This window comes from Microcaecilia unicolor, chromosome 2 (assembly GCF_901765095.1).
Source record: "Microcaecilia unicolor chromosome 2, aMicUni1.1, whole genome shotgun sequence".
Lineage (NCBI taxonomy): Eukaryota > Metazoa > Chordata > Amphibia > Gymnophiona > Siphonopidae > Microcaecilia > Microcaecilia unicolor.
The window spans coordinates 506,028,490-506,044,599 of NC_044032.1; positions in this window are offsets into that span (position 1 = coordinate 506,028,490).

Genomic DNA, 16,110 nt, shown 5'->3' on the forward strand with positions numbered 1-16,110 from the left:
GCCATTTACGGAAGAAAGAGTTTATAAACAGCTTGAGAATCTGAAGTTGGACAAAGCTATGGGGCCGGATGGGATACATCCCAGGATACTGAGGGAGCTCAGGGAGGTCCTGGCGGGACCTCTTAAAGATTTATTTAATAGATCTTTAGAGATAGGAGAGGTTCCATGAGACTGGAGACGAGCGGATGTGGTCACTCTTCACAACAGTGGAGATAGGGAAAAAGTGGGAAACTACAGACCAGTAAGTCTCACGTCGGTGGTAGGAAAAATGGTGGAGTTGCTGCTGAAAGAAAGGATAGTTAACTTTCTAGAAGACAACAGGTTACAGGACCTGAGGCAACATGGCTTTACCAAAGGAAAATCCTGCCAAATGAATCTCGATTTCTTTGACTGGGTGACAAAAGAAATGGATAAAGGCCGTGTGCTAGATATAATCTACTTGGATTTCTGCAAAGCCTTTTTATACGGTCCCCCACAGAAGACTCATGAATAAGCTGCAAGGGCTGAACTTAAGACCGAAAGTGGTGAATTCAGTGGTGTGCTGGTAAATTTTTAACAACAGGCTCTCTCCCTGGTCCACCTCTGCGCCCCCGCAAAAAAAAAAAAACATTTCCAGAGCTGGCTATACCTGGGGAGAGAGTGTGCTTTCAAACAATCCTTACATCCAAATTTACCTTCTTTTAATGTAAAAAAAAAATCCTTTATCCTCCATCTTTTAAGACACTGCCTACCTGCTGGATAGTGATGGCACAAGGAAAGCAAGTGAAGACTAACTCAAAATAACCTGGCTGTTCCTTAGATGGATACTAGTATTACGATATTGAAGATGCGACCATATGATGACTCTGTGGTTATGCTCCACTAATAAGTTAAAAGATTAACTGGATTTCTTGAAAGGATTATATAAACTTAGGATGCAGGTCTAGGGACACACACATACACGTATTTAGTCAATATCATAATTCTTCATGTGCAGCCACAAAACAACCTTTTAGGGTGGATAGTGTTCACAATGAGCTCCTTTTATTATCGACCAGATAGAGACAAGAGTTTTCAGTTTTGACACAGTATAATTTATCACAAGAACAAAATATAAGAAAACCAATGGGCTGCATTAGGGGATTATGGCCCATTTATGTTTCAACAAAAGAAATCTGCAAGAAACAAAATATTTTTATTTTGACTAATAAAACCACTTGCCCCTGAAACATGTTCAAAACAGAATAATCCATTTGTGTATCTAAAAGGTAAACTTCTACAAAACAGATTAAGATCTGATTCCATGTGCCCCAATGAAAGGAGAGTTTAATTCTACTTCCATTTAATTTCAATATATTCCATCATCATCTTTATAACACAAGGCTTCCCAAGGTAGATTACAACAACAGTTAAGGTGAACTCATCAGGAAACAGGATATCTTCACTGAAATTTGGCCATCTGTATTGTATACAGACAGTGTATTTATTTATTTATTTATTTTAGTGTAGAAAAATGAGCACAAAATACAGAGTTTAAGACTGCTGTTTCTACCAGCTATAATAATTTTTAAAGATGTTTTAGTGATGTTCAATTGTTACTTCATGATATTTATATTATATGGGAAGCTTTCAAATAAATAAAAAATCTGTCCAATAAGTAAAAAAAAAAAATACCGAAACAAAAACTTTTGTCCTCCACCTTTTAAGGCACTGCCTAACAGCTTTAGACTTGTTACAGATGGCCCAAGAAAATTTAAAAAAAAAAAACGAGAATGTGGATGCAGCAGCTCATAGGTTTGATTGCTTTGTTTGGTTTGAGTGTTCTAGCTGTGGGGGGGGGGGGGGGGGGGGGGGGGAGTGAAAACAAAGGTTAAACAAATTGGTTTCCTTGCTTACCTGTGGAGTAGATAGGCTGCCTGCAGCTCATCACATCAAACCTCCTTGGTCCCGACAGCGTCCTTTGCCTGCCGCGTCCTGCCTACTGTCTGCAAGTAAGTAACGATCCGGTCCGAACTGCGGGGGGGGGGGGGGGGGGGGGGGGAAGGAGGGAGGCAGGGAGAGGGAGCGGATACAGGAGGGAAGAAACAAAGTTCAATGCATGGGGCAGTGGGAAGTGCAGCAGCAGGGAAGAGAGAATCAGGAACTTCGAGGAACTTATATCAGGTGACAGCTGGTGTGTTTGGGCATGCGTGCCTCCAGCCTCCTGCTGCAATTTGTGAAAAAAAATCCCATTCAAGTCGCAGCTGAGAGCAGAACAACCGGCTCCCTAAATCGTTAAAAAATTAACAATGGGCTCTGCAGAGCTGGTGCGAGCCGGCTCCAGCACACCACTGGGTGAATTGGACAGAAAACTGGTTGACCAACAGGTGACAGAGGGTGGTGGTAAATGGAATCTGTTCGGCGGAAAGGATGGTGAGCAGTTGGTTCCTCAGGGGTCGGTGCTGGGGCCCATTTTGTTTAATCTTTTTGTGAGAGATATTGCTGAAGGGTTGGAAGGAAAGGTTTGCCTTTTTGTGGATGGCACGAAGATAGCCAATAGAGTGAATACCCAGGAGTAGAAACGATGAGAATGGATCTCCAAATGTTAGAAGAATGGACAAGGGTCTGGCAGTTAAAATTTAATTACTTGCTATTTATGGAGACCAACACACGTCTGCAAGGCCAATTATATCACTTAATAATTAAACAACAGGACCCCGTTTATATCTTTTAGTTCAAATAAAGATCTTTTTGTTTACTTCATCAACTAACACACACTCATTTTCTTATATTTAATCATCTTTGTTGTGTACAGTGTCAACAAAAGTTTCTACCTATTTAATACATCATTGTGCTATCTCTCTAATAATCCATTTTAGAGTCCATTATATTATACTGCTTTCTTTTCACTCCTTGTCCTTTGATGTTAAATGTCCTTGTTAAATCCAGCAATAATGATATTATTCCCTTGCTTAAATCCTTGTCTTCTTAGGTCAAACACAAATAGAAAACTTAATTCAATAACCTCTTAAACCAAGCACAAATGGAAAACTCCTCCTTCAGTTGTTTTCTTTCTTTTTTTTTATATTTATAATTTTCAAATAATACAAACCATGTATATACATACAAAGAATGTTAGAAAATGATATTACAGGATATCTCCAAAACTCTAACACAATTAGGTAATAGTTCTTCTTACTTTGACCACAATAAGTCAGACAAGATACTAGGAATTTAGTTAAGGAATTGTTTCTTAATAATTAATTGAGAGGAAAAGACACATAAACCAACTAGCTGATATTACTAGCATATCAAACTGTGTGATGATTCAGGTAGATCCAATACCACCACTCTCCTCTTTGGCAACCACCCATGCCTGCAATTTCTCAAGGTCAAGAAACACATAGTTAACATCATTTAAAGAAACAAAACATCTACACAAATATTTCAGTACAAAAGATCCACCTAATGCGAGTATTCGTGGTTTTAGCGCCAGAAACTCTCGCCTTCTTTTCTGTGTTTCTTTATTCAGATCAGGAAAAACTTGTATCTTGGCCCCCAGGAATAATGCTTTCATATGTTTAAAATATAAACGAAAAATGTTATTCCTATCCGGCTCCAGTGCAAAGGTCACAAGGAGAGTGGTACGGTGAGTTATCACCTCTAGAGAACTTTCCAGAAATTCTGTAAGGTTAAGTCCAGGTTGAGAGCCTTGGGAGGGAGTTCTGATTCCTGAGATATATTGAGCTCTGGTAATTGGTGGAAAACCCTCTACCGGAACTCCCAGAATTTCACCAAAGTACTTTTTTAACATGTCTATTGCTGGAATCAGTGGAGACTTTGGGAAATTTAGAAATCTTAAATTATTTCTCCTTCCTCGGTTATCAAGAAATTCTAGCTTCCTAGCTAGAATTTCCCTTTCTTTAACCATTACTCCTGTTAAGTTCTGCAGTTTTTGTGTCTCTTCACTTAGTGTCTCAATTTTCCTCTCATTTTCTTGTAATCTCCCGGATAGGACATTTTGTTCTTGCTTTAAGTCTAGATATTCTGTTTTAATGGAGTTTGTTACCTGGGTTAGGGTGATATTAATTCCCTGGATAGCGTCCCACAGTGTCTCCATCGTTATAACAGCTGGTCTTATTTCCCCTCGACTTCTCTCAGGAGCAGCCTCCAGAATCAGGGGAGATATCAGGCTTTCAGCCCTTATACTACCAGCAGTGTTCCGTTCTGGGGTTGAGGTAGCGGCAGGGCCCCCTTCTGCAGCTCGAGATCTCACCAATTCGGAAGGGTCATCGAACTGCTTCCCTGCCGGCACTAAGCTGCTTCCGGGTCGAGGAGGAGCTGTAATCTGAGGCGGGCTTAGCGAAGCCGCCTCAATGCTTCGGTCCGTCTGACCAGCATCGGGTCCTGTCAGCGTTGGCGTCTGCAGCTTCAACGCCTGGACTCCGAACTGTTCCAGCGTCTTTTGCTGGGTAGCCGGTTTCGCGGGGTCGGAGGAGGCTGAAGCCCCGGTCTTGCCCTTCCTCTTCCCCATAATATCAACGGGGAAGAGTGCTGCGTCCCAGGTATGTCCGCTGAGAAAATCAGGAGCTCCCAGACGTGCGTCCTCTCACAGCGCCATCTTGTCTCGAAAGTAGTCTTTATACCTCCTTCAGTTGTTTTCAAAATTGTTTTCCACAGATCTTTTCCTCATACAATCCAACATAGGTAAATTTTCTTTTGTATTGGCACCATTACACTTTTAAGTAAGACTTCCTTTGCTTCTCAATGTGAAGCCACATTTTGATTACCATCTTCTTCAGGAGAAGCATCCTATACTTTTAACCAAATGCACAACCACCATCATATCTTAACCTATACATCTTTTATTATGACAAAATAAATAGATACAAGCTGATGGGATATAGAGAAAGGCAGTGTTATTATCCACAGAAACAGAGAATGGGGGAAGAGGAGAGGTGGGTTAGGGGGAAAGATAAGAGGTTCAGTCTTGGCCATGTTCATTTCAGATGGCAATGAAACACTCAGGCAGCAGTGTAGATAAGCAGACTGAGACTTGAGCTTGAATTCCTACTAAAATTTCTGGTGTGGAGAGGTAGATCTGGGAGTCATCAGCATAAAGATATACTGAAAATCATGGGAAGATATCAGAGCACCAAGAAAATAAGTACATATAGAAAAAAGAAGCCTACGACAGACCCCTGAGGTACACCAACTGATAGTGGTTTGGCATTGGAGGAGAATCCATAAGACCATACACTAGAACTATGATGGGAGAGATAAGAAGAAAACCGAGTCAGAACAGAGCCCTGAAATGCAAGTGAGAACAGTGTATCAAGGAGTAGGTGGTGATCAACACTGTAAAAGGCAGTGGATAGGACAAGAAGAATGAAGAACTAGATTTGGCCATGAAAAGGTCACTGAAGACTTTAGCAAGGGCTGTTTCTTTCGAATGTAGAGGGCAAAAGCCAGGTTGTAGTTGGTTAAGAATACATTGAGATGAAAGAAAGTCAAGACAATAGCAATTAAAAGCACATTCAAGTAGCCTGGATAAGAAAGGAAGGAGGGAGGGAGGTGGGATAATAGTTAGAAGGGTAGGTAGAGTCCAGTAAAGATTTTTTGAGGAGTGGTGTAACCACAGTATATTTGAAGCCATCAAGAACTGGTACAGTGGAAAGGGAAAGATTGAGGATATAACAGATAGAAGGGATGACAGTAGGAATGGTAGATGGGTGGGAATGGGATCAGAGGAACAGGTAATGAATTTGGAGGAGGAAAGAAGATGTGCAGCTTCTTTTTTAGTGATTTTAAAAAGGAAGAAAAGGTGGCAGGGTTGAAGGAAGGTTAAGAGAATGAAGTGAGGGAAGGAAGGAGAGATGGAGGTGACTTGCTGGAAAACTCATGGTTAACCTTGTGAACATTGTCATGGAAGTACTCAGCCTTAGTCTAGGAGAAAGTTGAAGGTGGAGGCATTTTAAGAAGAGAGTTCAGTGTGGCAAGAAGATGGTGAGGGTTGCAGGTAAAAGAGTTTGTCAAATGGATGTAGTCAGTGGCCACCCCCATTTCTGTCTCCACCAGCCACCCTAAAACCTTCTCAACTTTTTCACCTGGGCAGTGGCACTCATAGGCTGCCTGTGGCCCTGCTCTGGGTCTTCCTCCCTGAATTGTCCCAACTGCCAAAATGTTGCTCATACTGCCAAAAAATGCCAATGTCTATATAGATGCAAAGATATAAATCCACGTTGATCAATTGTAATTCTGATTCACACCAAAAGCTGAAATCAGTCCGTGCCAAGTGTTTATCAGGAAAAACAGTGCTAAAAGGAAAAATATGCTGAATGTGTGCCAAAAACCAAATAAAGGGCAGACCATATGATCTGGTTGTTTAGACCAACAGGTTCTAGAGTCTACAGCCTGTATATACACCATTGTCCGTGCTGTTACATTTTTTTTTTTAGCATATTCCCACCTTGCTGATATTTATGGACCTGTTCTATCACAAAGAAAGGAAGCTCTTCAAACATATAGAAACACAGAAACACGACAGCAAATAAAGGTCAAATGGCCCATCCAGTCTGCCATCCTTAGTAACCACTAACTCTTCCATTTTCTAAGAGATCCTACATGTTTAACACATTCTTTCTTAAATTCTGACACAGTTCTCATCTCCACAACCTCCACTGGGAGGCCATTTCACGCATCCATCACCCTTTTCTGTGAAAGAGTATTTTCTTATATTCCTCTTAAGCCTATTTCATCCCAACTTCATTGTATGCCCCCTCATTCCAGAGTTTTTCTTCATTTGAAAAAGGCTCACCTCCTGCACATTAACACAACTGAGGTATGTTTCAATGATGCAATATCAATGGTGCTTCAACTGTATATTGGAACAATGTTCATTCATATGTATGTTCAGTGAATGGATTGTTCTGCCTAACGTATAGTTTGTCTCAACAGGTCTTCAAAATATAAATAACATATTCTGACTTGCAAATTATGAAACCCTTAATTTTGTACAATGTCTTAACAAATTCCTTCAATTGTGCTGTGATGTTGAATGTTTTACAATTGCCACATTTATAATGTCCTATAAGAGGACTTCTCTGTGTGAGAGAATTGTTTTTAACTTTAGTCGTAGATAATATTGTTGGACTCAATAGTTCTTTGAGATCTTAATTTCTTGAACACGCAATCCTCAAATTGCTCTTCTTGAATACTGGATGCAGTTGAATCATTTGCCTCAAAACACAGGTCAGCGTACAATGTGAATCAACAGATTTAGGCCTTACAGAAAATAAGAAATCTTGATTATTACATTTTGCTTTCTTGTAAACCTTCTTTAAAACCTTATCTGGATAACCATGCTTCTTTAAATCAAAAACATTAATTTCCTAGATTGAGTCTTAAAGGTATTGTCATCTAAACAAATTCTCTTATATTTGAAAAATGAGAAAAATGAAAACTGTTTTCATTTTTCTCAATTTTTCACATATAAGAGAATTTGTTCAGACTGTTAACTGTTAAGCCAACAGGACTGTATTTCAGTACTGCTATCAGTCTTCTTTTTGTATACCGAAGTGCAAAACGCATCTGATGTCAATATATAGAAACATTAGAATCTCAAAGAACTATTGAGTCCAGCAATGTTACCCACTACTAAAGATGAACAAAGCTTGTAGATCAGTACTCATTTTGGATCTTGCTAATTACATTGAAATGTTGGATTTAACAATTTAAAATATTTTTATTGGGAATGATTTATACAATTAAAAAAAAATGTTAACACATTGTCACTTTTTGCACAAACTTTTTGACCGATGTTTGAGAATGGAGTCAAATTGTTGAACAATATATTGAGAGATCTACAAGTGTTGTTTTTAACTTCTTAAGAAGGTTTTGGTTCCTTTTTTTGATTTGGTAGTATTTTTACCTGTTTTTGAAGGATGGCCTCTAACTTTTGGCATACAGGATTTAGTTTTACAGATTGAATTTAATATGCAATCCACATCTGTGGACCATTCAGACTGGTCTTCTTTATTGCTCCATTTTAAAAATACTATTCGTTTGGAGCTGAGCAGCGCTGCTTTTATTGAATATTGCAAAACTGAATGCATCCCTAGAGGGATGTGAACGTACAAGGCTCCACAAATCTTTAATGCAGAGAAGGATTTTGTTGGGAGATGGAACATGATTCTGAATAAATGTTCTCTCAATCTAATGTTATTGATTATAGAGAAAAGTAAGCTGGTTATTGAAAAAGAGAAAGAAACATTCTCTCAAGAATTGAAAGACTATAAAGAGAAAATGCTACCAGAAGAGTTTGAGGTACAATATAAACATCTGAAAGAGAACCTGGAAAAAAATGGAGAGAAAAAATTAAAAATACTAATCTTTAAAATTTCTGTAGGAATATAAAAGATTATATAGCTAATAAAGTATACTCCTGGATGTACATTGATGACAAAGACATAAAGCAAATTTAATTTATTTATCTAAAACAAAATTCTGTTCCACACAACCCTACAACTCTTGACAGATCACAACATTATATACACAGTAAAAATCTTTTACTTGACATTCCCTCTTTTCACCAAATCAGACTAACTAAATATTGTTCTTCCATCTTTTATATTGCGGGTGCAAAACAGTGGAATTTGTTGACTTTTAATCTATGAATTGTGATTTCACTTCCTCTTTTTTTGCAAACATCTGAAAGCATTTCTTTTTACGCAAGCTTTTGTTGAGGGGTAGTGACAGGATTTTTCTTTATATGCATGGTTATCAATAGAAATCAAACAAAATAAAACATGGAAAAGAAAATAAGATGATACCTTTTTTATTGGACATAACTTAATACATTTCTTGATTAGCTTTCGAAGGTTGCCCTTCTTCCTCAGATCTGCACAATGACTGCCCAACACTGGCTCTCAGACTGGATATTCAATACTGGCCCATATCCAGCGATTGGTATTGAATATCTGGTTTCATGTCTGAGCATGGCAACCTAATCAGTTATTTATTTATTTATTTATTTATTTATTTATTTAATTAAACATTTTTTAACTGCTCTATCATACAATTCTAGGCAGTTTCTAAGTCACATATATAATAAAATCAATACAAAAGACACACTGTCTTCAAACACAATACAAAATCAAAACATATGATTCTTCTAAAAATACAGAAATAACATCAGACCTTAATTGTTGACAAAAGCTAGTATACACATCTGAGCCTTTAAATGTTTTGGAAACTGTACAATTGAACAAGTTTTACGCAAAACTTCAGGTAATTCATTCCAGAGAACAGGTCCTTAAATACCAAAAATAGAAGAACAGTGTATATCTAGTTTAACCTGTTGAAAAGAAGGAACTTCTAAATATAATTTATCACCAAATCTCATGTGAATTTTCAAGAAGCTGGACAACACTCGAGTCCCATTGAGCTAACCATTCAGAGCTAACCGGTTAAGTGCTTAGTGGTTAAGATAGGCCTGCTATTTATGTGGTCTATTTTAACTGCTAAACATAGCTGGTTTGGTGTTGAATATCCGCATATAACCGGCTATGTCATGCGATATAGCCAATTACCCCAAGATTCTATACAGCGTGCCTAGAGATCCACACTGAAATTGGTGCAGATTCTATAACAATGCATGCAACTTAATTGGCTTAATAAACTAATGAGCGCTGATAGCACCTAACAAGCAATAATGAGCACTAATTGGCACTAATTAAAATATAGGCACACAACTTGCTAAGTGTATTCTGTAACAAAGTGTGCCAAACTTCTAACACAAGTAGGCAAAAAGGGGTGTGGTTATGGATGGAGAAATGGGTGTTTCATGGGTGTTCTGAAATTTATGCATGTAGTTATAGAATATAGCCCAGTGCATGTAAACTTATGCACTGGGAAATTATGACACGTTTTCGTTGGTGTAAATGGATGCACGTAGATTTAGGTGCTGAAATATCAACTAAGTGCTGATTATAGAATACACTAATTTTTTAGGTGACATATATAGAATCTCTTCCTTAGCGGCTAGCTGCTAACTGTGAATATTCATTGGAGATAACCAATTATATCTTGTTGAATATCTGTGATTAGGCATTAAAATGCTATTTAACCATCCAGGTGTCATTCCTGGATGGTTAAATAATTTTTAATATGGGCTACAATATCTATATAATATTGTCACAAGATCCAAGATTGAAGTCACAGATTTTAAAATTGACTAAAATAGGTATGAAAGATCATTTTTTGACTAATTCAAATTTTTGAATCAAAGACACCCTATTACTCTAGTATTGTATATGTTACCAAAGATTCATAAAAGAAGGGTTAGTAATCCACCAGGCTGTCCTATTATTTCTTCTAGGGATTCTCTCTTAGAGCCTCTCTCTGTTCATGTGGACCATTTTTTATGACCAGAAGTTGCATCAAGTTCATCTCATACCAAAGACACCACACATTTCCTAAAACATTTACAAGAAGTGGATAAGACTCATATCACATCATTATATACTAGACCACAGAATGAAGCATTAGATGTGATATAAGTCATTCTGTAATCCCTCATCCACAGCAAACACCTACCTGTTTCTTTGTGAAGTCGCCAAGATGGCCCACACTGAGAATTTTTTCATCTTTCAAAAGGAGTTATATCTCCAAATCATAGGGGTAGCCATGTGTGTGACATTCAAACCATCTGTTACTAATTTGTCCGTGGCCAAGTCTGAAAAGAATTGGATTGATTGCTCTCCATTTCAAGAGATGTTATGTGGAGATGTTATATTCATAACACGAAAGGAAGTTGAAAAAAACCAACTTCAAGAAATCAAACAAAATACCAAGATAAGATGCTCCAAAACACAAGCTTTATTCTGACCCTACATGGGCGGTGTTTCAGCTTCCTCAGGGGCTGATTAGTGAGTGCACAGTCGTATACTGGTTGACAGTGGAGCACAAAATTTGGTATTCTGTTGGTTAGTTTGTGTGAGATTGTACTTGTATCCCACATTTTCCCACCTCTTTGCAGGCAATACCAAATTTTGTGCTCCACTGTCAATCAGTATACGACTGTGCACTCACTGATTGACCCCTGAGGAAGGCTTTTGTAAAAGCCGAAACACGGCCCGTGTAGGGACAGAATAAAGCTTGTGTTTGGGAGCATCTTATCCTGGTATTTTGTTTGATCTTTTGAAGTTGTTTTTTTTCCACTTCCTTTCGTGTTGTTGAACTTTTGTGGAAATTGTGAACCCCACTTGTTTTTGCGGATGTTATATTGATGACATATTTGTTTTATGAACAGGTGATGAACTACACCTTCAAAGTTTTGTGGTTTAACTAAACTCCTGCAATACCAACATTCAGTTTACATGCCAGTCATCGAAGGTCAAAATTAATTTTCTACACATTGACATTAAGCAAGAAACAGATCCATTTTGCACTTCAGTATACAAAAAGAATATTGATGGAAATACTATTCTGGAGTATAGTAGCAATCCATCCTATCAGTTTGAAAAACTGCCTTTTTCTCACTTTTTGAGACACGCACAAATTTGTTCAGACAATAGCACCTTCAACACTCAATCTAGGAAATTAATATTTGATTTAAAGAAGCGTGGTTATCAAGATAACGGTTTGAAGGTTTACAAGAAAGCAAAATATAATAATCAAAATTTGTTATTTTCTGAAAGGCCTAAATCTGTTGATGATTCGCATCATAGACTGACTATGTTTTGAAACAGGAAGTGGCAAAACATAGTAACATAGTAGATGACGGCAGTTACAGCGGGCAGGGAAAAACATGCTTCCTCTCTGCACCAGACCACCAGGGTCCCTCAGGTAGGACTCATTGCAGCAGGGGCATTGTCTGCGGTGGTGGTGGGGGAGCCCAGACCACTCTCAGTCCGCCCCTGCCTGTTGGTCTAAACAACCAGATTGAATGGTTTGCATTTTATTAGGTTTTTGACACACATTTGGCATAGTTTTCTTTTGAGCACCATTTTTCCATACAAACATTTGTGCAGACTGATGTCAGTTTTTAGCTTGAATCTAGATTACAATTGATCGGCATGGATTTATGTTTTCTTCACATCTATGTAGATGTCAGCATTTTTGGGGGGCAGTTTGGGTGCAAATTAAACATTGATGTCCAGTGCAGTTTGCCTAGAGTATGTAAGTGTACTCAGCTTGTTGGATTTCCTGCATTGATCCAAATAAATAGACTTAATAGCCTGCCTTTTACTAGGGACTTACTGCAAAGAGGGTACCCAAAGCAAGTTCTGAAACACGCGTTTCGCCAGGCCAAATACAACAATAGAGATCTTCTCTTGCATGATAGAGAACATGAGAACCCAGACGAACAGATTATGACGTTTGTCATGTGCTTCGCCCCAGGAGGTAAAAGGGCGGCCAAGATCATCAGGCAGCACTGGGATGTAATGCAGGCACATCCATTGTTTACTACTACTACTACTACTACTTAGCATTTCTATAGCGCTGCCAGGGTTACGCAGCGCTGTACAAGTTTAAACATGGGGAAGGACAGTCCCTGCTCAAGAGAGCTTACAATCTAAAGGTAAAAACTATGTAGTCAGTGTAGGTATCAGGAATGGGAAGGTGGTTAGGCACCAAAAGCAAGGGAGAAGAGATGGGCCTTGAGTAAGGACTTGAAAATGAGCAGGGAGGGCGCATGGGCTCAGGAAGTCTGTTCCAGGCATAAGGTGATGCGAGGCAGAAGGGGCGGAGTCTAGAGTTAGTGGTGGTGGAGAAGGGTACAGAAAGGAGTGATTTGTCCTGAGAACGGAGGTTACGGGTGGGAACATATGGGGAGAGGAGGGTAGAGAGGTAATGGGGGGCTGCAGATTGAGTGCACTTGAAGGTCAATAGGAGAAGCTTGAACTGTATACGGTAGCGGATCGGGAGCCAGTGAAGCGACTTGAGGAGAGGGGTGATATGAGAGTATCGGTTCACGCGGTAGATAAGACGTGCGTGCCGTGTTTAAAGAACTGCCTTTTCACAGGCCAGGAACCTCAAAGAGATATTAAGTCCCGCAATGTTACCACCAGAACACAAGGATGATGAACCTACTCAGTGTGGGCATTTTAAGTGTAACAAAAACAGTTGTAAGACCTGCGACTTTACAGTAGAGTTGGACAACTTTTGTTATAAGGACCAAGTATACTGGCTACGGCATCGTACTACCTGCCAGACTATGTATATTGTCTATTCCATCAGATGCCCATGCGGGAAGATTTACATAGGGAAGTCCAGTAGGTCCCTCAATGCCCGTATGATAGAGCATAGATCAACATTGGGTTAATAAGGGGCATACAGTGGAATCCTTGCGATGTCAAGTGATTGAACATGTTACCCCCCCCCCCCCCCCCATCCGAGAGGTGGAGATTGGAATCGGAGATTGCTGCAGAGTGAAACCTACTGGATATTCCACCTTGGGACGGTGGAACCTGATGGCCTGAACAGATATGTCCACTGGGGATGCTATAGGTAGACATAATCAGCTGTTTAGCAGAAGAACTTAGCACTTCCGGTAGAGTATAAAAAACGCCGCCGCCATGTTTTGAACACCCAGTGAGCGATAAGCACCCGAAGGAGAAGAGACCGTAAGCCTTGAGTTATGAAATCAGAGGAGGAGTATGATATCCACTGAAGTGGTTTCTGATGTGTGTATGTTTTTGTATTCACAGGACTGTCCCCTTGACAAAGCACAAGAGCAAAACAGGCACTTGTCGGGATAGTAAGAACTCCTGGGATCGCTCAATGATACGCACACAGATAAGTGTTTAATGTTCAGTTTATAGCAAATAAGAAAGCTTCCACTGAATTCACTGAATTCACCTTGGTCACTTAATTGCACAAGAAGTTTTTCAGTTTGGACATTATCAGCAGACCCCCCCAAAAAATATAAAAATAGGTATGGATGGCAGGGGGTTGTCAATGATTAGAGTTGTCATATAAAGTAGGCACACCTGATGGGTACAAGCCTTTTGCCTAAAGTGACTGTATGAGACTTCCCCGCAACATATCAATTTAGTGATCAAGTAATTGTACCTCTACCACTTTGTTCTGGTTGTGTTTTTATACACGTTGAAGGTAGAGCGCCATTAGGATTTTGACAGTTTTACTAGATATTGGCACACATGCAGCATATTTTTATTTTGAGCACCGTTATTTCACATAAACATTTGGCACAGATTGATGATGTCAGTTTTCAGTGCAAATTAAGGGTCATGTTTACTAAGTCGAGATGTAGGCGCACACGCTAATGCTAGAGACACCCATATTATCCAGATAGTTATCTGGGTAAGAGCATTGAGCATTGCCATTATCTGGAAAACTGTGATGCTGCCCTTTATACCTGGATATTGAGCACTGACATCTAGCAAGCTGCTGGTGCGCAATATTTGGGTATCAGTTCAAATGCCATGACTAATGTTTAAATGAAAAGCTGACTACAGAGTTTGAATATTGACCTCTAACTGGGAAATTGGACCAAGCTGGACTGCTACCCATCTCTACACAAAGGCACCCTGACATAGTAGCCCAGACAAAATAGCTCGGTCAAAATAGCCCTTGACAAAATAGCCCCTGTATCAAAATATCTCTTCACAAAAATAAGAAGTAAAATCTGTGTCTCCCTCCCTCTGGGGTCCTGCATCTCTTCTCTCTCTGTATTCCCCACTGCCTCAACTGAACTCTTTCTTCCCTTCACTCCCTCTCCAGAGCAGCATCTTTCTTTCCGCATCCCTGCGTTCTGTCATATGTTGTCCCACTATCCCCTTCCCTGCATTCTGACACCTCTCTACCTTTCTCCACTTCTCATGATCTAGAAATGAGTGTCTTACCCTTCATTTCCACCCACCTCCCAACCTAGTCCAGCATGTTTCCCTCTTTCTCCTGTCTGCCTATGTGGTCCGATATCTCTCTACCGCCCCCCCCCCCACCCCAGTCATCCTCCAACTTTCCTGTGGGCCACCGGCAGCATCAACAAGCTGCTTCAGTCGACCCTGGAAGCATTCTGTGTTTCTCTGTTGCGTCTTGTCTACGCAGACATAGGAAGTTGTGTCAGACAAGACGGGACACAACAAAAGGAATGCTTCCAGGGCAGGACGAAGCAGTTTGTTTTCCTTGCTGATGCTGCTGGTAGCCCACAGAAATATTGGAGGATAGAAGGGGGGGGGGATGGAGGAAAGGGCACAGGGCAGGCAGGAGGAAGAGGGAGCATTGAAACTGGGGTGGCAAAGAGGAGACATACTTCAACTCAAAGCAGCAGCAGGACACAGAAAGACACACAGTTGCAGAAACAGGAGCAGAACTAGTAAAATACTCAGAGGCGAGTCCTTTTGACAGGGGCCAAATTGTGGGAAGGCACTTTTATCAGGGGTTGATTTGTCAGAGGCTATTTTGTCAGGGGCTTTTTTTTCTGGGTGTTTTTTTTGTGCCAGGGCTATTTTGTTGGGGCTATTTTGCCCAGGCACCTTAAACAAACTACACGCTTCGGGGTCTCTCACCTCAGTCGCACATAGAACACAGAGAGACCCTCACCAAATATTAGAAACAGAAACACACAGACATCTGAAAACCACGAGAAGTCAGAAAAATAGGAAGAGAATGAATTTCCTCTTGTACCGTGCAAAATACAAAAATATCACAGATGCACATTTCCCCAAAGAAGATACAGAGTATAAAAGAAACTTCCTACCAAACAATGAAAATTTGAAAAAAAAAAAAAAAAAACCTCCATCTATTTCTTAGGGAAAAAAAGGAGAAACAGCAGTTTTAATAGCAAAATATACTGTATCCTTCCTTGAGGCAAGAAATGTGACACTAGAGCCCGGAGCTTGTTACTGTGTTTTCTGTAAATATATTTGCTGTTCTTATCACTATTATACCAGCTGAAACTTGCAGTATTTTTGTAGGGAAATGAGTAGTTGCACAGTTTTCTTCCATTAGCCTGACCCCAGCACTCATTCCCCCATGTACATTGAGTTTGCTCCTGTTTGTTGACCTTTGTTTCAGAGTGGTGTAAAATGGGTAAACATGAATTGATTGTTCTTTGAAAAAAGTACAAAGACTATGGGACACTTATAATTAGTGAAGTTACATGGGGCTCCTTTTACTAAGGTG